Source organism: Callorhinus ursinus, unplaced genomic scaffold, assembly GCF_003265705.2.
Source record: "Callorhinus ursinus isolate GAN/ISIS: 27379988/994484 unplaced genomic scaffold, GSC_fseal_2.0 scaffold77, whole genome shotgun sequence".
Taxonomy (NCBI): Eukaryota; Metazoa; Chordata; class Mammalia; order Carnivora; family Otariidae; genus Callorhinus; species Callorhinus ursinus.
Genome location: NW_027397139.1, coordinates 3310749 through 3338430, shown reverse-complemented (window position 1 = coordinate 3338430; position 27682 = coordinate 3310749). Strand labels below are relative to the sequence as shown.

Below are 27682 nucleotides of genomic sequence, written 5' to 3'. Positions count from 1 at the left end.
CTGCCCAGAGATGCGGGCACAGCATCCGAACCAGAGTGGTCCCCCGCAGTGCTCCGTTAGCGGCCACAGCCAGCCCTGCGGCTCCGGGAGGCTGCGGCGCGAGGGCACGTGCAGTTCACCTCCGGCTGCACGGCCTCATGACGCCCAGCTCGGACAGCCCGGCTGCTCCTCTCCAGCCCCCTCACGGGGCCGCCGGGCTCGTGGGGCCGGGGTGGGGGGAGTCAGAGCCCCTGGAAGTTTGGCTGGAAGGGGGTGGGGGCCTTTGGCGCTGCAGAGGCTGGGAGGGCAGGGGGCAGGCGCACAGCGATCCCTCGATCCCTCGTCTTCAGGGAGAACAGAGACAGCCTTCAGTTTGCTTTAAAACTTCCAGAACCAGCGACTGTGCAGCTCACAGAGCTTCTGAATCTGTCTCTCCCGGGGACAGACAGGGAGACGTCCGCCCCTGCCGACCATTAAATGGGAAGAAAAAAACCCAAACCCAAGAAACACTAAGCTGCAGCCAGATTCTAGGGGGGTTGGGGGGGAATGCAGCCCCCCACCCCCCCTCTGCCGGGGAGGACTGTTCCTGGGTACACGGCGTGCAGAAGGAGAGACAGGGTGTTGGTGTCGACAGAGGAAAAAAATCCCAAACCAAACAGAGGGAGACAGAAGAGGGGCGAAGAGGCTCTGAGGTACCCGCACAACAAGCCACCCCTCACAAGGTCTATGGACGGCAGCGGCAGTCAGCTTGATCAACGCCCGCGCTGAGCGTGAGGCCGTGGCCCTGCACATCTCCAGGGGTAGCCCCTGCACTCTAGTACCTGTTGTGAGACCCCCCCTAGAACAGGGACCCTCACCCAGGGGGACCCTCACCCAGGGGGACCGTGCCCCCAGGGGACGTCTGTGGTCCTCACAACTGGGGGTGCTCCTGGCACCGAGGGGGCGGGGCTGGGATCCTGCTGACCCTCCCACAGCGCCAGGGATGCCCTCCTGTGGAGAGTGACCTGCCCAGATTGTCAGCAGCGTTGGGGGCAGGCGGGGGAGACCCTGTGCCAGACTCTAGAGAAACGTGCATGCGGCGAGGACAGCACAGTCTGGACATCAGGCCAGAAGGTCAGAGGGAGGGGCAAGTGCCTCCATGTGTCCCCAGAAGCTGGGCTGGGACCACGCCACAGTGGGGACCTCCGAAGAGCCCCGGGAGTCGTGTTGGCATTTGAACTTCAATGCGAGGCAGACACAAAACCTCTTTAACCCCCCAGCCCTGGCCTCTGCCACCCACCTCTGAAGCCCGTCCGAGGCTCCAAGCACTGGGTCCCCCCACCCCCCGCCTGCAGCTTCTCCGGGGTCATGGTCACCCTGGCCTGGTGTGGGGCGGGCCGGCCCCGTGAGGGCCTCCTCTGAGCCTTTGTGCATCTGTGACCTTTTGGTGGGGTGGGGGGCAGGGAAGCTCCAGTTGGGATTTTGCCAGGTAGATGTTTCCCAAGAGAAGCCATGGACCCCTTGGAAAACAGCGTCTCGTGACCCTCCCTGTCAGCCTGGTCCTTTTGTGCGCGGGCTAAATCGGTCCCCTGGGCGGCTATATTTAGGAAGGGCTGGGGACCCGGGAATGAATGAGGTGCCCACAAGTGAGGGAAAAACAGCGCTGCAGGGCACACGGGTGCTGCCGGGGGCTGCAAGCGTGGCGCCCAAGAATGAGCCGGCTTGTGGGCGCGGGCGGTGACCAAGGGTGACGATGTGGCTGATGCGGGAGCAGAAGAGAAGGCTCCTTCTGTCACCGGGGGGACGACCGCAGTCATGTGAGTGTTTGCAAGCCCGGACGGCTGGGCCGGGACGCTGGGCACTCCCGCTCCTGGCTTCCAAGCACTGAGGAAATGCCGTCACCCAGGCCCCGTGAGGGGCAGGAAGGCCAGGGGGTGAGGGGAGGGCAGACCCAGCCTTCCCACCTTGGTTCAGGCAGGTCCTTCCCCCTCCCTGCGCACGGACAAACTCCTACGTCCCCAACAAGGCCCTGGGAACATCATCCCCTCTGAGAAGGTGCCCAGCCAGTCTGTGCAAGACCCCTTCTCGGGGTGTCCTCAGCTCCGTGGACGCTCCCTGGGCCCTTTATGCATTCCCTGTGCTCACTGTCACAAATGACCACCGACTTGGTGGCTTCAAACCACACACATATATTCTCTGACCATTTTGGAGGTCAGAAATCTGACATGAGCCTCCCGGGGCTAAAACCCCGGCGTGGGCAGGGCTGGTCCCCCCGGGGTCCCCAGGGAGACCGGGCTCCAGCCTCTTCCTGGCCCGTGGCCCCCCCCTCCATCCTCACCGCCAGCAGCGCGGGGTCTGCCCATCTCTGGGACTCCCACCCTCTGCCTCCCTGTCGTGAGGGCCTCGTGAGGATGCCGGGGCCCCCGGGAACCCAGGGTCACTCCCTCCTCAGGGGCCGTGACTTGCCCGCCCCTGCAAGTTGCCCTGTGCACGGCAGGCATCATATTCACAGGTTCCAGGGACCAAGATGGGGGCTCCTGGGCACCTCAACTCCCCTCTGCTCTGCAGAAAGGGGCAGCCTGTCCGGGCACATGCAGATGAGGACAGGCCTCAGACCTGGGCCATCAGCGGCAGCTCCTTGCTCTCGGACGCTGGGTCGCTGGCCAACACCCAGCTCCTGAAGGCTGCACACTGTGTCACAGAGCATCTGTGAAGTCCCCAGGGATGTCCCACTCCACCTCTGCTGTGGCTGGAAAGTCCGGGGACAAAGCCGACCCAGAGGGGCTCTTTCCTAAGGGCTAGCTGTCACTAGGGGCAATTTGCATGTTAAAAAGGAAGAACAACAGAAACAAACAGCCAATAGTGGGACTGGCTGAATAGTTTCAGACTTTCCTGGTGTGGGGGACACAGAGTCTACAGTGGGGTCTTGCTGGGGTGACTCTGTGGTCATCACAAGTGGGGGCTCCTGGCATTGAGGGGTGGGGCCAGGGATGCTGCTCAGCCCCCACAGTGCCCGGAATGCCCCGCAGGGAGGGCCCCAGCCCAGGGTCCGCAGTGCCGGAGAGGAGACCTAGTCTAGGGATATCCAACCCCACAGGGCAGCTTTCCCATGAAATCTGTGTTCGGTGTTGGTCCCACTGGGGTCAAGGGAGAAGCCCAGCTCCCGGTACCTGCTCCTGGTGCACACCATGAGTCCTTGGTGTCCAGGCAGGTCAGAACTCCTGAGGGGCCCCAGATGCCCCTGCAGTGCAGACAGGAGGGCCTGGGGGCGGGGAGCTCTCTCTGCACTACAGCAAAGCATCAGGATGCCTGCGTGGAACCCCCCACTTGGGTGCTAACCCATGTGGGTCTGGATGGACGTGTGACCCCCTAAACAGAGTAAAGGGACAGAGAAGTGAGAGACCCAGCCGGGAGGCCAGCTCCAGCCAGTGTGGGCAGAGGGCAGGGCTTGGTAAGGTCTCAGCCACGGGGCTGCTGGGTCGCACGCTCATCGGGGGCGTGGACAGGGAGCAAAGGAGCTGCGTCAGCCACGTGGTGCTAAGAGTGGGGTTTTGCTGTCTCTCATGGAACCTTCCAGAGAAGGACACCACCACAGGAGCCTTGGGTCCCAGCGACTGGGAGGGAGGCATCTCGGTGCCTGGGTGCCCACGGGTGGCCACGGCTGGCCGTGGGGTGCTGGTTGCCAGCGCTGGGTTTGTGGGAAACCTCTTCTGGGAGTGAGTTCATCTCCACTCCAGTGGCCTCTGCCCCAAGATGAGGTTTCGATGACCCGCACGGAATTTCTAACAATGAGATCGAGTGTCTGGCTCTGCTCACGCTGACATACCCCCTTTCTCAACCGTCCAAATTCCATTACGCCTTTTCTCGTTACTGCAGGAAGGCAGCCAAGCCCAGGGCTGCCCAGGGAGTGCCGAGTCTCCTGTGACTCTGGCTGGGGGGGGGGGGACCGTGGCTGCTGGCGGCCTCGGTGCCCCAGCCCTCCAAGTCTCCGCAGGACCCCGGACACACAGGAAGTGGAGAACGCACAGAACGCATGAGCGTGATCTTGCGGGATCCGCACGGGGCTTCCACAGACGGCAGAGACTCCTGCATTTCTGTCCCCACCCGTGAGATCTTCCTCGCTGGCGTGGCCAGGGACGGCTGTGTGTAGGAAGCCCACGTGGCAAGGAGCGGGGGGTAAGCCCCAGGAGGTGACAGCCGCCCCAGTGACCGGCAGCAGGCACCCCGGTGTACAGCCCCACAGGGGCAAGGAAGTGAGCTCTGCTAGCACCCCGCGGGAGCTCAGGGGCAGGGGCTCCCCCGTCTCCAGGTGAAGCTGCAGGCTGACTGACGCCTGGACGGTGGCCCTGTGGGACCCTGGGCGGAGGACCCAGTCGGGCTGCGCCCAGATTACTGACCGCGGAGACTGTGGGAGAACACATGCGTGGAGTTCACGGTCATTTGTTATGCAGCATCACTAAAGTGCCGAGGGGTGTGACTAGAGATACTATAGCAGGAACCCAGGCCTGGAGGAGGTGGTGGGGGCAGCTCGATGTGGCCACCAGGACGTCCCCCCACTTCATCCTACGATGTCACACCAACTGGGCCTTCTGCTCCTAAATGAATCTGACTATAAAAATGGTCTATACAGAATACAAAAATAGTGCAAAATCATAATAAGGTCTCCCTCCTGACCCCGAAGATCCCTGACGAAAATCACTGGTCTCGGAGGAAACAGCTCTGTGTCCTGTTTCGGGGCGCAAGCCCATGGCCACACAGAGCCGGGAGGGAGCCCCGGTGTGTCCGAGAAGGAACCAAGCCAGCGAATATGGAGATCCGCTGGGCAATCAATTCCAGGCCAAAGAGCCATCTGCAACAAAACGCTCCTCACTGGGCCGGGCTCTTGGCTGCATTCTAGAACAAACTGCCGGGTACGCCAGAGGACCTCTCTGTGACCAGCGCAGTGGCCAATGGCCAACCCAGCCCAATGGCCCGGGACTCCCCGCCTCACCAGACAGCTCGCCGGCCACACTCCTGCCTCCTCCCCTGCTGCACCCGAGCGTGGGGGCCCCACCTGCGCCCACATGGGTCCCATGCCTGCACCGGGAGGGACACGGTCCCTTTCACGCCCACCACGCCAAGGCAGAGACCGGGCAGGGGCCGGGATCCCACTCCGTGTCTGAGCACTCACACCTGCTGTTTCAGGCATTTGGGAAGGCCTGTCCGCCATGCCCTTGGCATAGGCACGCGATGCCGGAGCGCAAGAAAGCCCTGGCCGTGATTCTAGCACCGCGACCCCTCCACAGCATGCTGGGTCTTCCTCCTCTCTTCCCTACACTTCTTTTTAGCAGCTTTAGAGACGTCAGCTCAGAAACCACACCATTCACCATTTAAAATATACAATTCGACATTTTTTGGTATATTACATTGTCAGTTTTTTTAAGGTGCATACATACGGTAAGATGTATGTATAACAGCACACTTGTTTTAACCATTTTTTTTTTTTTTTGTCAAGGAGGCGCCACACCCACTGTGGGGCTCGAACTCATGACCCTGAGATCAAGAGTTGCAGGCTCCACTGACGGAGCCGGCCAGGCACCCCTCGTTTTAACCATTTTCAAGTGTGCAGTTCAGTGGCATTAAGTATATTCACAGTGTTGTGCAACCACAACCACCACACTCCATCTAGTTCCAGAACATTCCATCACCACAAAAGCGACCCCGTCCCCATCCCCAGGCCCGGCCCCCACAAGCCCCTTCCCGTCCGCGGATGAGCCTGTTCCGGACGTGTCACCCACGTGGACGCGCACCCCGCGTGGCCTTCTGTGTCTGGCTCCCTCCCTGAGCGTCGTGGGCTCGGAGTCTGTCCCCGGGGCTGCACGTGGGGGCGCCTCGCCCCTGTCCGTGGCCACGGGACAGGGCATGTTTGGTTCATCCGTTCATCGGTTGACGGCACTTGGGTTGTTTGCACCCTCTGGGTGCTGTGACCGCGTGTGCACACGTATCTGCAGGAGCACCCAGCTGCCCCCTTGGCTCTCCTCACCGAGCCCCCAGCGACCACCCCGTCCTGCCCCTCCCAGGGCCGTGCGGCTGGGCAAGTGGCTGTGCAGCCTCGGAGACCAGGGGCTGGTGAGCTTTCCACGTCTGCTTGGCCGGGCCGTGGATGCCCAGGTGTGTGGTCAAGCATTATTCCGGAGGTTTCCATGAGGCTGTTTCTGGATGAGACTGACATGTAAACCAGGGGGCTTTGTGAAGACAGGAGGAGGAGCTCTCAGGTCCACGACCCGACTTCACACTTTGAGGAAACGCAAGAGAAACCCGAAGCTGGTAGGAGGAAGGAAGTGACAAACACAGAGCGGAGATAAACGAAAGAGAGACCAGAAGCACGGAGCAAGCGTCCATGAGACCCCAAGCTGGTTCTTTGAAGGGACGGACAGCGCTGTGACCCGTCCGCTGGACTGATCGGGAACAGCAGGGAGGAGGCACACATCACAGGAGGGGGAATGAGGGTGACGTCACCACCGGCCGTCTGGAGCTGGACGGGGTTCGGGCGGGGGGGGCGGCCACCGACAACGGCCAACACCAGCACAGGCAGCAGCCGAGCCGGCCGGACGCACACATGTGGGGCGCACCCCGCCCCGGCTCCAGCGCCCAGGGTTGTGCGTGTTAGATCTAGGGCCTCGCTTCATCTCTGCAACATTCTTGGGAAGCTGGGGATGTTATTTCCGTGGCAGAGATGAAAGGAATCCTCCGAACGCGACAGAGCCAGGGAGAGGCGGGCCTGGGGTCTGCACGTGGGTTTCCTGGCCGCGAGCCCCGAGCTCTTTCCACGGTGACACGATGCCCCGCGTGTCATGTGCACACCAAGCACTGTGGTTTGCTTGTTCCTTTTTTCTAAAAAACAACAGATTCCAAACTCATGAAGTAAGATAGAATGCTACATACCTTTTCCAGTTTTTCCAAAGAGCACCGCTTTCCCTAGATCTAACACGCACAACCCTGGGCGCTGGAGCCGGGGCGGGGTGCGCCCCACATTTTCCCCCAAATGAGAAGGGAGAGACAGAGAGACAGAGAGAGAGAGAGAGAGAGGAGAGCGGTTCAATAGCTTTGCCATAACCATCTCCCACTTTTCTCAGGGATACACTTCGCTGTCGCCAAAAATGTGGCGTGTGAACTGGAACCGGCTGCGTCCTCCAGAGAAATTGGGGGGTCTGGAGAGTCTGCTTTACTCTCTACAACCGACCCTGTGTGGACAGACACCCGTGTATCCCGGGGGGGCAGGGGGGTTCGAGTGTTCCTCTGAAACTTGCACTATCCCATTCCGGAGCACGACAGGCCGGTCCATCCGACACGCCAGTATCAGAAAAACAAAACACTCAGAGACCGAGCCTTGAAACGTAACGCTCAGTGTTTTTCCATGCCTGGTTTTCTACTTTGCTGGAAGCCACGTGCCGCGACCGAAGAGGGAGCGGTGGAAAATGCAGACTTGGGGCAAAGCAATTAACCTCGAGTGGAGGAGGTGACAGGTATATGGGCACAGGAAGGCACGGGATCTGAGGCTGGCCGCTGAGGGCCAGGGGGTCCACAGGAAGGCCAGGAAGTCCCGAGATCACATGGGGGTGGGCCCCAGGCTGTTGGAGCTGTTGGAGCTGTTGTTTTCCAGGGAACGGGACCCCTGCTCCAGGTGGAATCCTGGGCAGAGCTGAATCTCTCTCTGATACAGGACACCCCTGGCAGGACAGACCCTGGGGGCCACTGTGTCCAGCTGTCGGGTGACCCTGAGACTGAGTACAAGCCTACACCCCGTGCTGCCCCAGCTGCCATGAGAATGCACCACTGGGGGGGCACCCCTTCCCTGCTTCCCAGCACAGCCACGAGGGAGAGGCGAGTGGTCCGTCCAGCTGCATCGCTGTGGCCAGCACCGGCCTATGTGTGTCTGAGGAAGCTCCAGGCTACGGAGGCCAGGCAGATGCCTTGGTCCGGGCCCCCAAGGGGGCCCCTGCAGCCGCTGAGGACCCACCACACTTTGAAAAGCCGGCAGCCAGACCCTCAAGTTTGGGGTGGGGGGAGTGGCACTGGTCCTTGGGGCTGATTCTGCTGTGGGCTTGCCCTGCGGCGGGGGGGGGGGTGTTCAACAGAAGCCCCTGCCCCTGGGCCAACGCAGGCCAGGCTGTTTCCGTCTGGCTCCCAAGGTCTCCCATGCTCTTGAGAGCCGGCCCCGCTTCCTTTGCAAAATTACTAGCTTTTTCCACAAACCAATAGGGTTTTTTCCACTTACATAAAGGGTCTCGCCTCTGCTCCCACTCCTGGGCCACACGAGCCTTTCTCAGCCGCCCTGGGCCCTGGGGGCTAGCATCACAGGCCCGGGCGTGGCGGGCTGATACTGGGGTGGAAACCTCCTACACCACAGCCCAGGCGGGAAGGTCCAGTCAAAGCTCTGGGAGGCTCCAGCGTCTCAGACACAGGAAGGAGGCGGCTGGGTGGTTTTCTCTAAAGCAGGTTTCTCCCAGGGCACTGCGGACCCCGGGGTGGACCATTCTCTGCTGGGAGTCCTGAGCACCATGGGATACTGGGCAGCATCCCCGGCCCCCACCCACTCCACGCCAGGAGCACTCGCTGGAGTTGAAACAACCAAAAATGTCCCTAGACGTCACCAATGTCCCCTGGGGAGCAGAATCTCCCCCAGGTGAGACCCCTGGGTCAGGGGGTTCCACTGACCCCCAGGAGACTGCGTTCTGTAACCAGCTGACTCCTGAGCTCCCAGGATGCTGCACACACTTCACTACACACACTGAGTGGGGGTGACTCACAGACCCTGGGGTCGCCCTGGTTTGTCTCCTCTGACGCCTGGGGGTTTACTCTGGTGTCCAGCGTGAGCAGGGGTCAGACTCCATTGCTTTTTCAAATAATGCAGGGTCTCCCTCATGGCCTAGACATTTGGAGCCGGGTCATTCTCTGTGGGGGCGTCCTGGGCACAGTGGGGGCTGAACAGCATCCCCGGCCCTCACCCACTCAATGCCAAGAACACCCCCCTTTGTAACGACCACAGATGTCCCCAGATATGGCCCCGTGCCCCTCGGGGGCAGAACCAGCCCTGGTGAGACCCCTGTTTTAAGGGAGGGCTGAGAGAGCCATAGTGGGGGACAGAGACTCTGCCAGCTGGGACGGAGCAGGGTGAAGGTGGGAGGTGGCTCGGGGTGGGCCCCTCCCTGAGGGCTGGGCCTCGGGCAAGTCTGCACTGAGCTCCCGTGCTGAGCACCGCACTGTCTGCAGCTTCCTCTTTCTCAAATTTGCCTAATTGCTAAAATTCATGTGTAACCACAGTCGATTCTCCGGCGGGGCTTGGGGGGATTTCTGTCATCCTTGGACACGTGCAGAGCAATGACAAATCTGTGGCTGACCCCGTTCTCAGATGTGTGGGATGAGGCACTCAGCTTGGGCCAGGACCCCTGAGGGTCCCTCTCAGTCCCGAGTGCCACAGTGTTTGCCGTTTGTGCTGCCGGTGGCCGTCTACGTCGGTCCAAGTGCAGAGCGGCGGGACCGGCTGGTGTTCCCCAGCACGGAAGGCTACCACGCAACTCCCGGAGGAAGGACGCATGTTAGACACGCCGAGTTCAGCGGCACTCACGGCGCTGTTGGCTGTGAGCGCAGCGTTAACGAGCTGACCCTATGTTAAGTAAGGTGTCTTTAAACAGAAGCTCGAGTAGCACAAGGTCAAGGTCACGTACGTACTGGCTGACGGAGATGTGACCAGAAGCTCACGGGAGCCGAACCCGGCATGGCCCCAGGAGCCGCCCTTCATGCCCGCTAATGCAGCGTCCACGGCGACTTCACGGGACAAAACCACCTCTGCTGACAAGAATCCACTGCAGACATGCATATAAATACAGAAACATGAATATATTACATAGAACTGCCCACTACTGGATGCTTAGGTTGCTCCCGATCATTTTCTCTTCTTAAATAAATTTACCATGAAAATCTATGCACATAAAACGGATATCCACGCACATGGAGTCTGTGTATGCCTCTCCTTTTCCCCGGAAGACAAATCCTGGTGTATATCCTGAGTTCAAAGGTACAGGGGGCTTTACCCAACTCCCCCTTCAAAAAAGCTGCAAGAAGGTCCCATCAGAGCCACGGGCACTCTGAGCCATCACCCCGCCAACATGGCCAGGAAGCCACGGGGGGTGGAGTCGGCCACCTTGTGTTTTCCCACTCTCTTGTTGAGTGCATGTAAAGTGTGGTACCCGTGTCACTGGCACCTGCATCGGCATTCCCACCGCCCCAGGAGGCATCCCAGCGCCTCCTCCCAGAGTGCATCACTACCCTCTTTTCCGTTATTATTACAATTTTCATTATCACTAGCCCAGCTCTCGCTCCTAAAGTAACAGAAAAGAGGGTAGATTCTGACTGCCGGATGAGATGTTTAAATAAGAAGGAAGAACTGCCTAGAAGATTCTGGAAGGTTCTAGAAGATAGCCAGCCAGCATCCGTTCGGAGGCTTTGAGAGGTCAGTCTGTCTGGCCTGAGGGGCAGTGAGGGGGGCTTGAGCACATCCCGGCTCTGGACACCTGCCCGCTCACTCTGTGAGCCTTGAAGGCCTGTCTGAGACACGGGAGCCCCGTGGCATCGCTCTCAGGCTGCTGTGAGGACAGCACCAGGCAAACGCAGGGCACTTAACCCACAGCAATAGTGAAAAGAATCATATAACGCATATATTATAGAGAGCCGCGTGGAAGTAAATCCAAACTGCTGGAAGTGGGAGTGGAGGCTCCCAGGGGCGGGGCCGACTCGCCTGGGTCAAGTTGAAAGGTTACAGGGCTGCAGCCGGCTGCCGCTGAGGGGCTGTGCGGGGTCACACCTCTCCAGGGCTTACAAAGAGTTATAAGATGATTTTCTCTTCTTTCTTCTACCCTCCTGGGAAAGGTGTCAGGGCTGCTTTTGCAGAACGGGCGGGGCAGGGCCCCTGATGCCCCTGGAGACACGTTGCCTGTGGCTTGCCTGCTAGATGGGAGGGAGGAACATTCCAGAATGCCTGGCTAATTGTGCTTTTCCATAAGCAAGGCCCTTCTTTATATGCAGGAGTGGGGAGAGGCTTCCACACCTCAGCATGTGTGCACACGTGTGTGTGTGTGTGTGTGTGTGTGTGCGGGTGTGTGCATGTGTGGAGGGGGTCGTGGTTTGGGGGGGTCTCACCTGGGGTGATCCTGCCTGCAGGCACACCGGGCCGTGTCTGGGGACGTCTGTGTCTGTCATGAGTGGGAAGTCTGGGCACAGAGCATGTGGGGCCCTGGGATGCTGCGCAGCCCCCACAGTGCCCGGGATGCCCCTCCCCAGAGAATGACCTGGCCTGTGTGGGGTACACCGGTCTAGGTCACTTTGCAGCCATGGATGCAAGCGGACGCTGCTGCCCTCCGTGACCACATGGACCCCAGCCCCTGGTCTGCGGCTTCACCTCCAGGTGCCACTGCCTCAGCCCCCGAGGCCAGCGCCTCTCCTAGAAGGACTACAAACAGGTTGTCTTCTACCCTTCTCCTTGGTAGATCTCGGAAATGCTGAGCAAATCGCCCAGCACAGGAAGCTGCCCCGGGCAGTGAAACGAACGGGAAGTGCTTCTTCTTGATTGTGCCCAGCTCTTCTGGGGAGCCGGCGGGCAATCCCCTGCCTGGGCACCTCTCAGAAGTGTCTCTGTGTTCTATTTCTCCGAACGAAACCGGGCTCATGGCTACCATTCACGGCCCCGCCCACTCAGGGCCTGGCAATAAAATCCAGCAGGTTCAGAGGGTTCAGATCAAAGCCTGACCATCAGGCACCATACACCCCAGAGCAGCTACTCTCCTGCCCTGGGCTCTTGGTCTGTTCTCGGTCCAAAAGCAGGGTCCCAACCTGTCACAGCTGCAGGGAGGTCCACTCACTGCTCATTGTTTTCTTTCTTTGTGACCAATAAATAAGCATTATTTATGTTCAGTTGGAAGCGAGCCTTACTTTCAGTATCTACAACGGCGTCTTCCCCACCCCTGCACTACTGACATCAGTGGACTCACTCTCTGGGGGGGTGTCCCGGGCGCTAGGGGGGTGCTGAGCAGCATCCCTGGCCCCACCCCCTCCACACCAGGAGCACCAAGTCATGACAATCACAGATGTTCCCAGACATGGCTCCGTGTCCCCGGGGGGGCAGGGCCCCCCCACCCCTTTCCACTGAGAACCACCACTCTAGGATTATGGAGTGTATGTCTCTGAATCACTTCACTGTCTTCATTTTAAGGAGGAATTTTTAATGTAACTGTTGACTTATTTTTTAAATTTTTATTTGCATTGAGATAATGGACATACAGCACCCCATATTCGGCAACACCATCACCAAGGTAACCGTCAGCTGATCTGAACATTTCTACCCACCCTCCCCCCTTCCCTGGTCTGAGAAGGATGAGAGGCATTTACACAAGTGCATCCAACACACATGCACATACACACAAGTGCACGATGTGCACACGGATGCACATACATGCACGTACACATGCACGTACATACACGCACACGGATGCGCATACGTGCACGCACGCACACACACGCATGTACACACACAAGTGCACACGGATGCACATGCATGCACGTGTACACACACGTACGCACACAGATGCACATACATGCACACGTGCACACAGCGTGCACACGTGCATGTACACACACGCACATACACACAAGTGCACACACGGATGCACATACATGCATGTGCACATGCACGTACACACATGCACACGCATACACGGATGCACATACGCGCATGCACACACGCGCACATACACACAAGTGCACACGGACGCACATACATGCACGTGCACACACGCATGCACACAGCGCAGCACCAGTCACAGAGGAATGCAGGCAGGCGGTGCTGGTGTGGGGGGTGGCAGGATGAAACCACAGGTCACAGAGTGGGGAGGGCGGTTCTGTGCAGGGGCTGTTCCGCGCTCATCTTAAGGATGGGTAGTTCTCAGCAAGACGAAAATAATGTCTGTTGGTTGTAATGGGGCGGAGATTGTCCCCCAAATTCACGTTCTCCTGGAAGCTCACCACATGGTCTTATTTGGAAAAAGGGTCTTTGCCAATCCTTTGCCAATCCACGTCATCCAGGGCGGGCCTCAAATCCCACAACCGGTGTCTTTCTCAGAGAGTGCAGGCGGGTCTGATTCTCAGACACAGGGAGAAGCCATGGGGCCATGGAGGCCTACCCTGTGGGGGCGCTTAGAGCCCTGAGGAGCTGGAGGAGGCAGGACGGACCCTCTAAAGGGAGCAAGGCTCTACAACACCTTGATTTGGGACTTCTAGCTTTTCGAACATGAGAGCATAATTTCTGTTCTAAGCCACCAAGTTTGGGTCATTTGTTACAGCCGCCCCAGGAAAAGAATACCTTGGTCATTAAAAAAAAAAAAAGAAAAGAAAAGAAAAGAAAAAGAATTGGCTGTAGGTGTTTTGTCTCTCTGAAGCTGTGACATTTCAGGAGCCCAAGTGAGAAGGGAACCCCTCTCCCTGTTGGACCGACAGACTCAGGGCACTTGCGGAAATGCAGAAAATGTATGCCTCACCCCCCTGCCCCAGCACAAGTCCCCTACCTCTGGGTGGTTTGCATGGGAGGAAGGGTCTACCAGTTCCTTCCATCAGGACAAAATCCATGAAAAGTACAGACATCTAGGATTAGGAACCAGGAATGCAGGGATCCCAAACCTTGGCATCACCTGGGGGCTTCAAGATACATGGATGCCGCATCCTGCCCCAGAGAACGTGATGCAGTTGGCCTGGATGTATCCCGCTGCCTCCAGTCCCAGCTGACTCCCCAGCGAGGCCGACAGCGGGACCCCTGAGTGAGACCAGCGCTACAACCCACAGGAAAGTGAGGCCTGGAGGTCCGGGAGGTCCGATGTGTTCGGTGCTCCCGGATGATGAGGGTGGGGAACACGTGCAATGATAGTAAGAAACAGAAATAAACAAAAAAATCAAATTCCTGCCCTAAGGGAACTTTGTGTGTGTGTGTGTGGGGGGGTGATTTTAAAGATACACAAACAGGGCGCCTGGGTGGCTCAGTTGGTTAAGCGACTGCCTTCGGCTCGGGTCATGGTCCTGGAGTCCCGGGATCGAGTCCCGCATTGGGCTCCCTGCTCGGCGGGGAGTCTGCTTCTCCCTCTGACCCTCCCCCCTCTCATGTGCTCTCTCTCTCAAATAAATAAATAAAATCTTTAAAAAAAAGATACACAAACAGCTGAATAAAGTGTGTAAATAAAGTGCTAAGTTATAAATACACTTTTTTCCTGTAAAAGGCCAGATAGTAAATATTTTTGGTTTTGTGTGACATATGGTCTCTGTTGCAACGACTCGACCCAGTTGCCTCGGTAAATAACATGTAATGGGTGTGCTGTGTGCTAATAAAACTTTATTTGCAATGACCGGCAGAGGGCCAGATTTGGTTTCCCGGTTGCAATTTGCAGAACCCTGACCTACAGGGATGAACAGATTCTGAAGTTAAGGAATGGCAGCTCCTCATGAGGTTAAAATGGAGTTTCTATCTCACCCAGAAATTCTATTCCTAGGTATCTATCCCAAAGAAATTAAAACATGCATCCAAACAAAAACGTGTGCCCTTAATGTTCACAGGAGCATTCTCCATAATAGGCAAAGCACAGAAGCAACCTAAATGTCCATCAGCCAGTGAATGGATAAATAAAACACGCACACATATACATACATGCATACAATGGAACGTCACTTGGCCACGAACAGGAGCGAGGCGCCCACATGTGTGGCCCCGGGGATGGACCCAGAGCCCACGATGCTCAGGGAGGGAGCCAGACACAGAAGGGCACACCGGGTGTGAGTCCACGTGGGTGACACCTCCAGAACAGACTCATCTGTGGACGGGAAGGGGCTCGTTGGGGCCGGGGGCTGGGGGAGGGAGGAATGGGGTATAGGGTTATTTTAGGGAAGATGAAAGTACTCTGGAATCAAATAATGGTGATATAATTGCACAACCTTGTGAATGGATCAAAAACACTGAACTGGATACTTTAAATGGGTGAATTTCCGGCAGGTGAATGATATCTCAATTTTCTTAATGAAAGGAATTAAGTAGGGAGGCCTCCTAGAGTAGACAGCAACCACGCACAGAGTGCAGGGGTGGAGTGTTGGAGAGCCATGGGAGGCCCAGGCGGGGCTGGTGCCTGGAGTTCGGGCCGGGACGTGGGTGGTCAGAGTGAGGAGATGGGGGGCGGTGGCTGTGTGGAGAGTCTGGGCCTCTTACTGGGGCACAGAAGGAAGTTTCCACACGGGCAGTGGTGTGTCCTGGGTGGAAGGGACTAGACCAGGGCCTCATTTTGACTCTGGAGGCCCCTCCCCGTGAAAAAATACTAAACATACTTTATGACCACACTGGTGTAAAGATAAATATGATCCAGCCTGGAGTATTCCATTCACAATTTCTTCTGATTTTAAAAGGAAACTGAAGCACCCTTGGGCTTCACGGACAGGCAGAGCTGCAGACCAGGTGGGACAAGGGGGTTCAGTGCCCCAAGGGGCGTGGACCTCAGCTGTGGCGGGAGGGAGAGGGGTGTGAGTGGCTGGGAGCATGGGGGAGGGACTGAGCATGATGAAGGGGCGTGGACCTCAGCTGTGGCGGGAGGGAGAGGGGTGTGAGTGGCTGGGAGCATGGGGAAGGGACTGAGCATGATGGAGGTCCAGGGGAGCCCCTCTGCTCCCAAACCAAAGAGCAGGGTTGTGGGGGAAGGGAAAAGCAGGACCTGAGATCAGGTAACCGGGGGATGTCTGCTCTCTCAAGCAGCAGCAAGGCCAAGGCCAGACACATCCTTCTGTCTATGCAGTCACTGCGGCTGGAGAAGCAAAGCCTGGCCTGCAAGCACACAGGCGCCTTCACCCCTTGCGGCCTCTGGTGCTTGGAGTCCAGCTTCCGAGAGCACGCAGGAGCCTCAGCCAGAACCAGCCCTGCCCACGCCCTGATCTCGGACTTCTGGCCTCAAGTGCAGGGAACCCCGTGTGGTGCTTTGTTGCAGCCACCTGAGGACACTCAGACACCCCTGGGTGCAGGCTTGGTCTGATTTTTGTGGGGAAGGGTCAGTGACAAGGGGGCCAGAATTTGGGCCACGGTGACCCCTGCCCCAGCTGCTTGCTCCCCGCCCCCACGGCTGAGGCCTGAATAGAAGCTACAAAGCAGGGTTGGCACATTTTTCCTGTAAAGTGGTTGGCAGCCGAGTCACGTCACAGCCACTCACTCAGCCCCTGTAGCAGGCAGGTGGCCGCGAGCCATGTGAAGATGAGTGGATATGGCCGTGTGCCAATAAAACTTTATTAACAAAACACACTGTGTGGGCCACAGTTTGCAACCCTGGTCTGCAGTTGTGACAGAGAATGTCTGGCACACAGTTGAACATACTCACTCTCTGGCCCTTTCCAAGAAAGGTCTGCCTGCCCCTGTCTAGGATGGAGTCCTTTGAGCTCCAGCAGAAGGAGCAGGTGGCCCAGAAGGAGAAAAAATGAGCACTCCTCGGCAGTACTGGCCGTGGGCGGAGTGGAACGGTGTGTGCCGCGTGATGGGGGCGCTCCCTGAATGCGTCAGCGGGATGCTGCTCAGATGTGCAGAAGTGAAGGAAGGGCATTCTCAGCTTACGAGGACTCAGGAAGCGAGCATTTACAAAGCCTTTCTGGAAAATGTCCTTCACAGTGCAATCCAGGCATCCGAAGATGAATTTGCACACATGGACACCCACACAAATACACAGGTACATAGTGTGTGGACACGTGCATATGTACGTGTATACTTACACACGTGTAATTACAGACACACGCAAATAGACACACGTGAACACAGATACACAGTGTGCGCACACATGCATATTTACGCGTATACTTACCTATTTACACACATACATACAGCTAATCACGCACAAAACCACAACTTATCAATGGGAGAACCATGGTATGAAAAGCCTAGTGGAATCCAGTAACCAGAATTAAGTCTAACTAAGGTGGGGGTAATAATGGCTCATAATTGTCTTAATTCTTGAATGAAGCATACGTAAAATGACATATAATCTGTTGATGTAGAACACCGCTGACATTTGGGGCGTCCTGGGCACTGTGGGGGCACAGCATCCCTGGTCCCCCCATGCCCACAGCCCCCTCAGGGTGACAAGCACAGCCGTCCCAGACACCGTGCACTGTCCCTGGGGTCAGACCACCCCCTGTTGAGAACCCACACTAGAACAACCACCCCAGGAACTTAAGGCAGTGTCCATGGGGGCCACGCAGAGCCTGACGGGGCCTCAGGTCGGGACGGAAGTTTGCCTCCGGAGCCACCCTTGGTTGGGCCAGCGTGTGCCCGGGAAAGTCACACCTCGGAGCCTCAGCTTTTCTATCTGCATGATGGGTTTCTCGGCACCTGTCAGAACTTAGGGGCAGCAAAGGAGAGGCTCACACCATGAAGACTCGGAGCCACACGGGCCCTGCGGGGAGCCATGGACAGAATGGCCCCTGAGACAAGTCTCAGCGGCATGTGGAATGTACTAGAAGGTTTTCTAGGAATAAACGACCCCCGACCCCAGTAGGGAAACGGCCAAGGATGTGAACAAGCAATTCACACACTAAACGGCACACATCTAAAGAGATGTTCAGCTTTAACAAACAAGAGGGCAATGGTACATGCCTGAGGCCACGCCTGGCCTCACTGCTGAGGGTCTAAGGCCACCAGCGTCTGTACCTGTGGGCCCGCCGCGTGGGGACCTCTCCTGGGCCGGGAGCCCGGTGCCATCGGCCCGCCTTCTGGAAGGAAACCCGCACACGGCAGAGCCCTCTCGAACCTGCCAGCAGACGCTTGGTTAGACCCGGCTTCGTCCACAGCACAGTATAACCGACCGGGTCCGCCAAGTGGAAGGGTGGGCTGGAGGCGCGCCACTGACTTCCTGCTCCCAGGGCAAGGCCCCCGACCCCCTGGAGCCACGGGGGGTTTCCCTGGTCCAGGTGACATCACGGCCAGAGCCCTCTGTCCTGCTCAGCTGCCGGGCCAGTGGGGGGGTCCCCTTCTGTGCGCTGCCGGGGCGGCCCTCACCCAGGACCACAGGCCGGGCTTCTGCGAGCAGACGCTCCCTCCCACGGTCCCGGATGGCGGGCTCCGTACCAAGTCCTCCCTGGCACGTGGAGGTCGGGCCGTGTCGGCACTGTCTGCACGTTCTCTGCTCCTTTGTCAGAGGTCAGTGGACACTACGTATGGGCTCTGTTTCTGGACTGTCTGTCCTTTGCCAAAAGAAGGGAGCTGCATGCAAGGCCCTCCGCCTGGGCTACCTCCCGTCACGCTCTGCGGCCAGCCTGCCTCTTCCTCCCTCCCGAGGCTCCAGGGAGGGTCCTTCCTGCCTCCTCCGGGTGCCCCCTGGTCTTCCCTCCCCTGGGTGTCTGTCTGTCCAAACTGACCACTTCTTACAAGAACGCCCTGCCCCAGCATAAGCTCATCTCCATCCTTCCCTCACTCACATCTGCAAAGACCCCATTTTCAAACAAGGCCACAGCTGGAGGGTCCCGGTGGACAGGAATTTTGTGGGGACACTATCCGACCCACTCTGTGCCTGTCGTTTGTGGGGAGGGTGACCCCTCCCTGAGCTCCGGGGTCAGAGGGCAGATGTGGGGTAGTCCTCAGGGGCCGACCTGCAGCAGCCTTGTTGCCTGCTCCCTGCAAACTTCTGGTGAGAGGGGGCCCCTGGGGTGGGTGCTCGCAGCTCACCAAACGGGCGGGAAGCCGGATCGCCGCCCCCACGTGACCCTTGCTTCCTTCCTGCCCACCCTCCTTGGGCGAGCGCAGCAGCCGCTCAGAAAGTCCTCTTGCATATCTCTGGCGCTGGGGAGCTCACTGCCCTCCTCAACAACTGCTCAAGCCCTCACAACGCGTTGGCAAGGACGGAGACCAGGCGCTTACCTCTGCTGCGGGCTGGGGTTTCGAAACGGCTTCACTGAGATGCAATTCACACACCTCACGCTTGACCTGTCTGAAGTGTCCTCCCAACCATCGCCACGCTTCATTTCATAGCATTTCCGTCACCCCACAAAGAAACCCCGTACCCTTAGCTGTCACCCCCAACTGCCTTCCTCCCCCAGCCCCTGACGACCACTAGTCCCCTTTCTGGGGCTTTCCGCAGGCGGGGCTGTAAGCCAATTAGCTATCAATTAGCTCGGCAACAGCAATCAGACACAATCCCTCAAGGACCCCAACACCGGCTCTGCTCTTCTGAGCAGCAGGGTACCCCGCTGCTGCGCACAATGAGCCGGACCCCCGCGGACTGGTGTGAAGGTGCCCAGAAGCGCGCAGGTGGGTCGCAAGGGACGGGCTCCCCGAATTTCATGGGCCCCTTTGGGATCAGGGCCCCCAGCACCTGGCTCCCACCAGGTGTCTGCACTGATGCAGGAGGCCGGGCTGATTGCGGGGAAGCAACGGAAGACGCAGCCCTGTCCCTCACGTCTGTTCTGCACAGAGAAGCATCTCAACGCGAAATTGATACTCACCTCCTGTGGTTCTGGGTCTGGAGATGATGAGACAGGCTGCCGGGGCCACGGCTCGAGCTCGGCAGCCCCAGGGAGCCAGAAGCACCCCCAGATGGTGGGGGCTTCCTGTGCACCCAGGGGCCTGGGGGCCAGCCGGGAGCCGTCCCCTGTGCTGGGCGCAGTCCAGGTAAAACCCCCCTGGCTTCTCCCACCGTCCCTCTGAGAGTCTTGGCTGTCCCTGCGCCGCCCATCCCACTGCCCTGCCTGATGCCAGACCGCACGCCGGCCACGTACATTGTCGGTAGGTGCTGAGCTGCAGCCTGAGCAAGACTTTCTCTCCCGGAAGTCCACGTTTTAAATTTAAAAAATTAAAATTGTGGTAAAATGCACATAACATAAAATTTACCACTTTAACCATATTAAGTGCACAACTCAGCGGAGTGAAGCACACTCACACGGCCCTGCAGCCACCCCACCCTCCGTCTCCAGAACGTTCCGTCTCCCCCCACGGAGACTCTGTCCCCACCCCCTGCCCCAGCCCCGGCTCCCACCCTCTCCTCTCTGTCTGTGGGGACGGGACTCCTCTGGGGACCTCCTGGGAGTGGGGTCCTCCTGCGGGATGTGTCCTTCTGGGTCCGGCTCCTCTCTCTGAGCCCGGGGTCCTCGGGGTCCCTCCGAGTCGTGGCAGGTGTCAGGGTCCCTTCCTTCCTAAGGCTAAACAATATTCCAGTGTGTGGATGGACCACGTTTATTCATTCCACTGTCGATGGACATACTTTTCAGCTACTGTGAATCCTGCTGCTGTGAACAGGGGTGTGCAAACATCTCTTTGAGGCCCTGGTTCTGTTCTTCTGGGTACAGACCCAGAAGTGGAGTTGCTGGATCATACAGTAAGTCTATTTTTAATTGCTTGAAGAAGATCCATACACCCACCAGACGGTTTTCCACAGCAGCTGCCCCATTTTACAATCCCACCAGCCATGCACAGGGGTTTCAACTTCTCCATATCGTTACCTGCTCAAAGCCCCATTCTAATCTGAACCACACAACGTGCTCATGGTTTTTTCACGGGCCTGCCGGGAGGCCCCCTGAAAGACAGCGTCTGTGTCGGGCTTTGTTTTGCTCACGGGGGGAAGGATGTCCCTGGATGGTTGGGAACCAGGGAAGAGATCCTATTTGGATTTTGGTGTGTGTGTGTGTGTGTGCGTGTGCGTGTGTGTATTAGGGCCATCCTCAAGGACTGCTCTGGAAAGCCGCTAGGAGATGAACTAACCAGGAGGAGGGCCACCCTCTTGCACGCACACACACACGCACATGCAGACACACAGATGCACGTTGCATGCAACATATTCCCAGAACAGGGGTCGCAGGGCTGGTGGCCCCCAAGGCTGAGTCTCCCACCCCGAGGCCAGGCCGCGCCGGGTGACGTGCAGGCATGCAGCCTGGCCAGCAGCAAAAACAAACAGGCCAGGTCAGTTCCAGCAGCACGCGCCGACCGGCCCGCACGTGGGGCGCTGGACGTCTGCACGGGGTGGGGTCTGCTCCTTTCTGCAGGGCAGGCGTGGATCCCAGGCACATGCAGAGCCCCCAGAGGATGGGGCTGCCAGCACAGGAGGGAGCCAGGCTAAAAGCGACTGCCGGCCATCCTCACCCACCTGGCATTGCATTTGTACTGAGTTCATGGACTCCAGCCATCGGGACCCTGCAGGGTGCAAGGCCCTGGAGCCCTGGAGGCTCCTGCTGGCGGGTGCGCAGGCTGGGGCCCTGCTCAGCAGCTGTGTTTTCCACCACACACGCTGTGGCTTCAGACACCACCCATTTAGTGTCTGCGTTCGGGGGGTCCCTACCCCAAGGTCCCCAAGTGCCAGCTGGGGCGGCCGTCTCAGCAGAAGCCCGATGGAGGATGGCCTGTCCCTGCCCGGGCAGGTTGCTGGTACGGTCTGCCGCCCTGTGGCTGCAGGAGTGGGGTTGCCGCCTTACGCTGGCTCAGTGCCCAGAGGCCTCCCTGGGGTCCTAGCCACATGGCCCCTCCAGGACCCCCTCCTGACGTGGCAGCTTGCTCCCTCATGGCCAGCAGGGGGGACTGTGACTAAGGGGCTGCTGAAGGGGTCTTACGTGACATAACGTGCTCACGGTGCTCTGCGTCATCATGTAGAACCCGCGTACGCAGATATGATATACGCTGTGCACCTGTAGTTAGGGATAAATCCGGAAAGGAAGGCAGGACATTCCTATAGGAAGCGCCAGGGGGTCCGCACGCAGCATGGTGACACCGCGGCAAGAGGTGAGTTTTCGACTGAGGCTCAGAGATTTGCCAGGACGCGCTGGAGGCTGGGCCGGGCCCTCGGAGAGGCAGCCCCCCGCACTTGCCCCAGACTCGGCTTTATACAGTGATATGTGCTTTTCCTATTGGACTGAATCTCTTCCTGACTCTCCTTCAATCTCCGAGAAAGGAGGCAGAATCTGATGCACAGCTGTGCTGGGGCACATGCACCCAGCCAGTCGTCTTGCAGGGCTGAGGGGCTGGCAAGCACCCACTGCTGGTGGCCCCAGGCCCCCTTACTGCGGAACCCAGAGCACCTGGCAGAGAAGAACCCGCTTGCTGTCCCTACAGAGCGCCTCAGCACGGCTGACATCAGGCCAGCCCGGGCACAGTGGGGTGTGGAGCAGCATCCCGGGCCCCAGAATCAGTGTCAGGTGCAGAAACACTGCGGGGAAGGATTTCTAAGTCACGTGGCTGGCAAGGGGTGGAGCGGGGCTGGAACCCGTGTCTCCCGCTTCCCGGGTTGTGGGGTGCGGATCCCAGACTTACCCCCACCCCCCGCATGGAAAACAACCAGCCCTGGCCAGGGGCCAGCGCCACGGGTCTGCGAGGGGCCAGGAAATGGCCGAGAGAGGCTAAAAGGGAAAACATCCTGAGAATGCAAACCGCCCCTCCCCCGCCCACCCCGGCGACACCGGGCTCCTGCTCCTGCCTGCACAGGTCTGGGTGCGGAGGCCTGGCTGGTGGCCGCCCAGACAACCTGACACGTGTCGTGCGACTCCAGGTCGTTCTGAAACTTCAGGGCATCAGTGACAGCGCCCTGGCCACCATCCCCGGCCGCGGGTCACCCTGTCCTGCACAGCGGCTGGCTGGGGCGGGCCCCCAGAGCTCTGGCCAGCGCTTACCCAGGACCCCATGGGGCCCCAGCCCCCCATGCTGGCCATCGGGCAGGAGCCGGGTGGGCAGGGAGAGGAGGGACAGTGGGGAAGTCAGACAGTGGATGTGGGGAAGGCAGGCGGGGGACCGGGCGACTCTCGGGCCTCTGAGACCTGAGCACAGAGTGGCTTCAGCTGGGAAGTGCTGGGAGCGTTTGCCTCAAGTCTGGAAGTGTTCAGGGTAACCAGGAGGGCAGACAGGCGGTTCTGCCTCCGGTCACCTCCTCGGGACCCAGGAGAACAGGCCACCCACCAGAACGAGGCAGGAGGGCAAAGGGACTTTTCTAGGCATCACAGAGACAAACCACAGGGGTGTAAATCCCTACCCTCAGTAACTGTCATAATAAAACACCCGTTCAGCGGCTTAATTCCACACCAAGTTGTTCCTGACCATTCTGGAGGTCAGGAACCCAAAATGGGCCTCCCAGGGCTAAACCCCAGCGTGGGCAGGGCTGGTCCCCCCGGGGCCCCGGGGAGACCCGGCTCCGGCCTTTTCCTGGCCCGCGGCCCCCCTCCATCCTCACCGCCAGCAGCGTGGGGTCTGCCCATCTCTGGGACTCCCACCCTCTGCCTCCCTCTTGTGAGGACGCCGGGCCCCCCAGAAACCCAGGGTCACCCTCACCTCGGGGCCACAAGGTCCCCTCTGCCGCGTGAGGGGACACGTCCACAGGTCTTCCCAGGACAGGGATGTCTTTGGGGACCAGAGTGGACACACAGACACACACACACACACACACACACACACACACACACACACTAAGAAGGATCTTTTAAAATGACTGCCTGTGTTTAGGGGCGCCTGGGCGGCTCAGTCGTTAAGCGTCTGCCTTCGGCTCAGGTCATGATCCCAGGGTCCTGGGATCGAGCCCCGCGTCGGGCTCCCTGCTCCGCGGGAAGCCTGCTTCTCCCTCTCCCGCTCCCCCTGCTTGCGTTCCCTCTCTCACTGTGTCTCTCTCTGTTAAATAAATAAATAAAATCTTTAAAAAAATAAAAATAAAATGACTGCCTGCGTTTAAAATCAGGATGTTATAACACCTCGTATGACCCACGCCGCAGGTTTGGGTAACTCCTCATATTCTTGGATCCCCCACCCTGCCCCAAGCCCATCCACCAGCCTGCTGACAGCCTCCAGGCTGCCTTTCTTTTCAAACTCAGTTCAGCCACTGCCTCCTCCAGGAAGCCTTCCTGGCCTTGCTTTTCCCTGGGCAGGCTGCCTCAGTGCCATTTCCTCCTTGGCCACTCCAACTAGGCTATATCACGGCCCTAGGCAATCTTTGCAGCCCAGTGCCCACCCTGAGCACACACTCAATAAATAAGGAGCCACAAAGGGTTCGTGGTGGGGGGTATGTGTGGAGGAGATCAGGGCCCATCAACCCCGCCCCACCCCCCCAGCCTCCGGTCCTGTGCCCATGACCCCTTGGGCCCCTCGTCGGACAGAGGGACGAGGCAGGACACATCCCTGAGTCTCTTGGGGCTCACCTGTCTTCTCGCCCCTCTGGCCCTATCTGGCCACAGGGAAGAACCGACACGGGCCGTATAGGACAGTCTCCGCGGCCCGGCCCCCACAGCCGGTGCTGTCTTGGCAATCCCAGCCTGACAAGTCGTTAATCTGCGGTTTGGCCTCAGCCTGCCCCCAACAGAGGTTTTCTGAAGGACAGAAAGTCCCCAGTAAGGAGACAAGAGGAAAAACAACAAAAGGACAGGTGTCAATGTCCTCACTTGCAAATCACCCCGGGGCGGCTGGGGGCTGGTCTGAGTTCTCCAACCAGGGAGGTGAGAGCACCCCGCTGCTGTGGGGTGGGGGTGGGGGGCCGCCTCACTCGCCCCCCAGGTTCCCCAAACACTACAGCCAGGCTCCCCAGCCGCATGCGTGGCTTTGTGCCCCACCCTGTGCAGACGAGGTTTTCTGCTCTGCGCTCCCGGGGGCACCTGCCTTTGAGGGTGGAAACCATGAGACATGCCCCCCACCCCCACGTGCCTGGCAGAGTCCCACTCACTCCTTGCCACTCAACAGATGTTGGGTCAGAGCGAAGCACGATTTGGTACAGGGCGCAGCTCTGCCCACGGCTGGCACAACTCTGTGGGGTGAAATACCTAGGTTTTCACAAGGCGCCATGTGGCCGCTTACACAGCCTGTGCTGGGGAATAGTGGATGTGTGGGAGCGGGTGGGAAGCTGTGTGTGGGAGCAGTTTGGGGAGGGCCCTGTAGGTGGCCGGTGCCCTGCTGGGTGCCTGATGTTGGTTCTGTGACTCTCTACTTAACACAGGACAGCAGTATTGTCTGGACCCGTCTACGATCTCCTGTGGGGATTAGAAATTTGGTCTACGGGATTCCTAATTTACCATAACAAATGAGAAATGCTTCACCACAGGAACAAATGACAAAGTGTTGAGGTCCTTAATATATAAAGATCTCCAATAAATCAGTAAGAGGTCCACAAACCACTTAACGAACGTGAGATCCTGAATAGTGTGGACAACAGAGAAAGCTCACTGGTGGAATAACTGGTGACATTTGCGTCAGTTCTAGGCTTTGGTCAACGGTATTGCATGAAGGTTGATTTCTGATAAATGTTTGGTGGTTATGGAAGATGTTGACCAAGAGGAAGCTGAGTGAAAGGTATATAGGAATTCTTTGCATTGTTTCTGCACTTTAAAAAAAAAACTTTTATAGATTTTATTTATTTATTTGACAGAGAGAGACACAGCGAGAGAGGGAACACAAGCAGGGGGAGTGGGAGAGGGAGAAGCAGGCTTCCCGCGGAGCAGGGAGCCCAACGCGGGGCTCGATCCCAGGACCCTGGGATCATGACCCGAGCCGAAGGCAGACGCTTAACCGACTGAGCCACCCTGGCGCCCTTGTTTCTGCACTTCCTTTGTAAGTAGAAAAGCATCTCAAGATTTTAAAAAATGAATGGTTCACAACGGACGTCAGCGATCCACAAAAAGCATGACAAACGACCATGAATGAAAAATGCGCCACTCTGCAGTAATCCAAACATTATCGATGACTTGAGGAGATGGTCCTTTCAGCCTCCGATCCAAGGAGACCAGGATCCGATCCCGGAGCCCGGGAAAGTGGTGGGGCAAGCGACAGAATTCAGACGCGGACCTTGGAGATGGAGTTGACGTGGAGCTTCCCGATTCCACTAACGGTCCTGCAGTTATGTAGGAGAGTGCCCTTGTTCTCAGTAAATTCCCATCGGAAGACTTAGGGGTGAGGGCACCGATGTTTCCACGTTAATCTCCAACAGCTCAGAAAAAATTAACATACACACACATTCAACTACACACACGCATGACTATACGTGTACAGATGACTACGTTCCTATGTCTGCTGCAAACATCACTCCGCACATGTATGTACACACCCCGCGCACACACATGCACACGTACACACACGTGCACACACACACAGGGGGAGGGAGAATGAGCAAACAGGGCAGCTGGAAGCACCAGGAGCCTGGTGTGCAAAGGGCACGTGGGGTTCCTTGTACTCCTCTTGCAACTTTCCGGTAAGTTTGCAACCAGAGCAAACACAAGAGTCGGTCTGGGAGGGATTCCAGCGGCTATGTCCAGGTGAACTTTCCTCATTTTTACAAAATGGGAATAGTGGTCATACGCCACAAAGTTCATCCTCTTAAAGTGAACAGTGCAGTGCACCCTTTCTTTAAACCCTATGTGTTTCCTGAAAAAACAATTTGAAGACGAGTATGTGTCACTTTTATAAATAGGAGGCAAGAGCTATTTTTGAAAGGCCCTGACCTTTTGCCCTCTCTAGAGACTGTGGACAGGGGTGGGGGGCTGGCCAGGGTCCAGAGGGCTGGGGGATGGCCGGAGCCTGAGCAGTGCTTGGCCCACGCTGCGGCGGCCGGCCCCTTGTTGGTGCAGGTGCCGGGGCGGCTGGCATTTCCCACCTTCTAGAGCGCCTTGTTGCTCTCTGATGACTTTCCCATCTGCTCTGCAGGTCCATAAATTCAAAGCAAGGGCCGCACACGGGAGCCGCCTGGGGCAGCGTATCTGGCCTGGGAAGCCGCGAGCCAGGGTGTGCGAGGAGGAGCCATGAGCCCAGCAGAGGCCAAGGGACGGGGCACGGCGGGAAGGAGCCAGGCCGGCCCAGGCACGCATCACAGGCCAGACATCCGCCGGCCAAGGGCCTTGGTCTCTGAGACTCAATTTCCTCAAATGGCAAAAGGACACAGAAGGGATGCACACACCCCTCAGCGGGAACTCAAGACTAAAGACTATATTTGGATCCAAAGAATATGACCTCAAAGTCATCTTGGCCTGGGCACAAGGTCAACCACGGGGACGGCATGACCCCTGACATGACGTCAGGAGAAGGGCACTTCAATCAGGGGTCTTCCTCCCCGAAACCCGTCACCCCAGTCTGACCGCGACAAAAACACCAGACAAACCCCAGCGGGGGAGACTTTCTACAAAATTCTTGGCCAGTCCTCCCCCAAATAGTCTGGGTCACGAAAGCAAGGAAAGTCAGAACTTGTCACAACCAAGACAAACAGTCCGGGTCACAAAAGCAAGGAAAGTCAGAACTTGTCACAACCAAGTCACAACATCCCACGTGGTGCAGAAGTGAACGTCAGGCGGGACCGGGCGCAGGAGGCGGACGTGATGGCGGGGCTGGCGACACGGGAATAAACCGCAGAGGCCGATGCACCAACGCGGTCACGTCTAGGCCAACGCCAGGGGAGGCTGCCGGGCGGCGGATGGCACTCGCAGCTGGCTTTGCGACTGCTCAGTAAACCTAAAACCATCTAAAACGAGAGGGTTCACTCTAAAGATAACCAGAGTTGGCCAAGTGCTTCCTGAGGGCTCTGTGCGGCGTGCCCCCCAGCACCACCTGCTTCCTGCGGGGAAGGAGGTCTGAAAGCCGCGCGCGTCCAGTGGGCCGTTCTGGGCAGGCGGTCCCGGCTTGCGCCCCGTGCCCCCTGCTGCGGGACGGCCCTGCGCGGGAGGACGCTGCATCTTCCTACAGGCCCATCCCCTCTGGGCA

The 27682-nt window shown here is 58.3% G+C and overlaps 1 protein-coding gene across 4 annotated transcripts in view; it reads right to left on the bottom strand.

Annotated features, from left to right (window-relative positions):
- Positions 1–27682, bottom strand: part of GNG7 (G protein subunit gamma 7) — a 119889-nt gene that overhangs the window by 21271 nt on the left and 70936 nt on the right. The window contains exon 1 of one of the 4 annotated variants that reach the window (XM_073887368.1): positions 6883–6911. The exons of the other annotated variants lie outside the window; for them this stretch is intronic. The gene's annotated coding sequence lies outside the window, so the exon portion shown is untranslated. Of the gene's footprint in view, positions 1–6882; positions 6912–27682 lie in introns of those variants that run through there. 4 annotated transcript variants of the gene reach the window in all.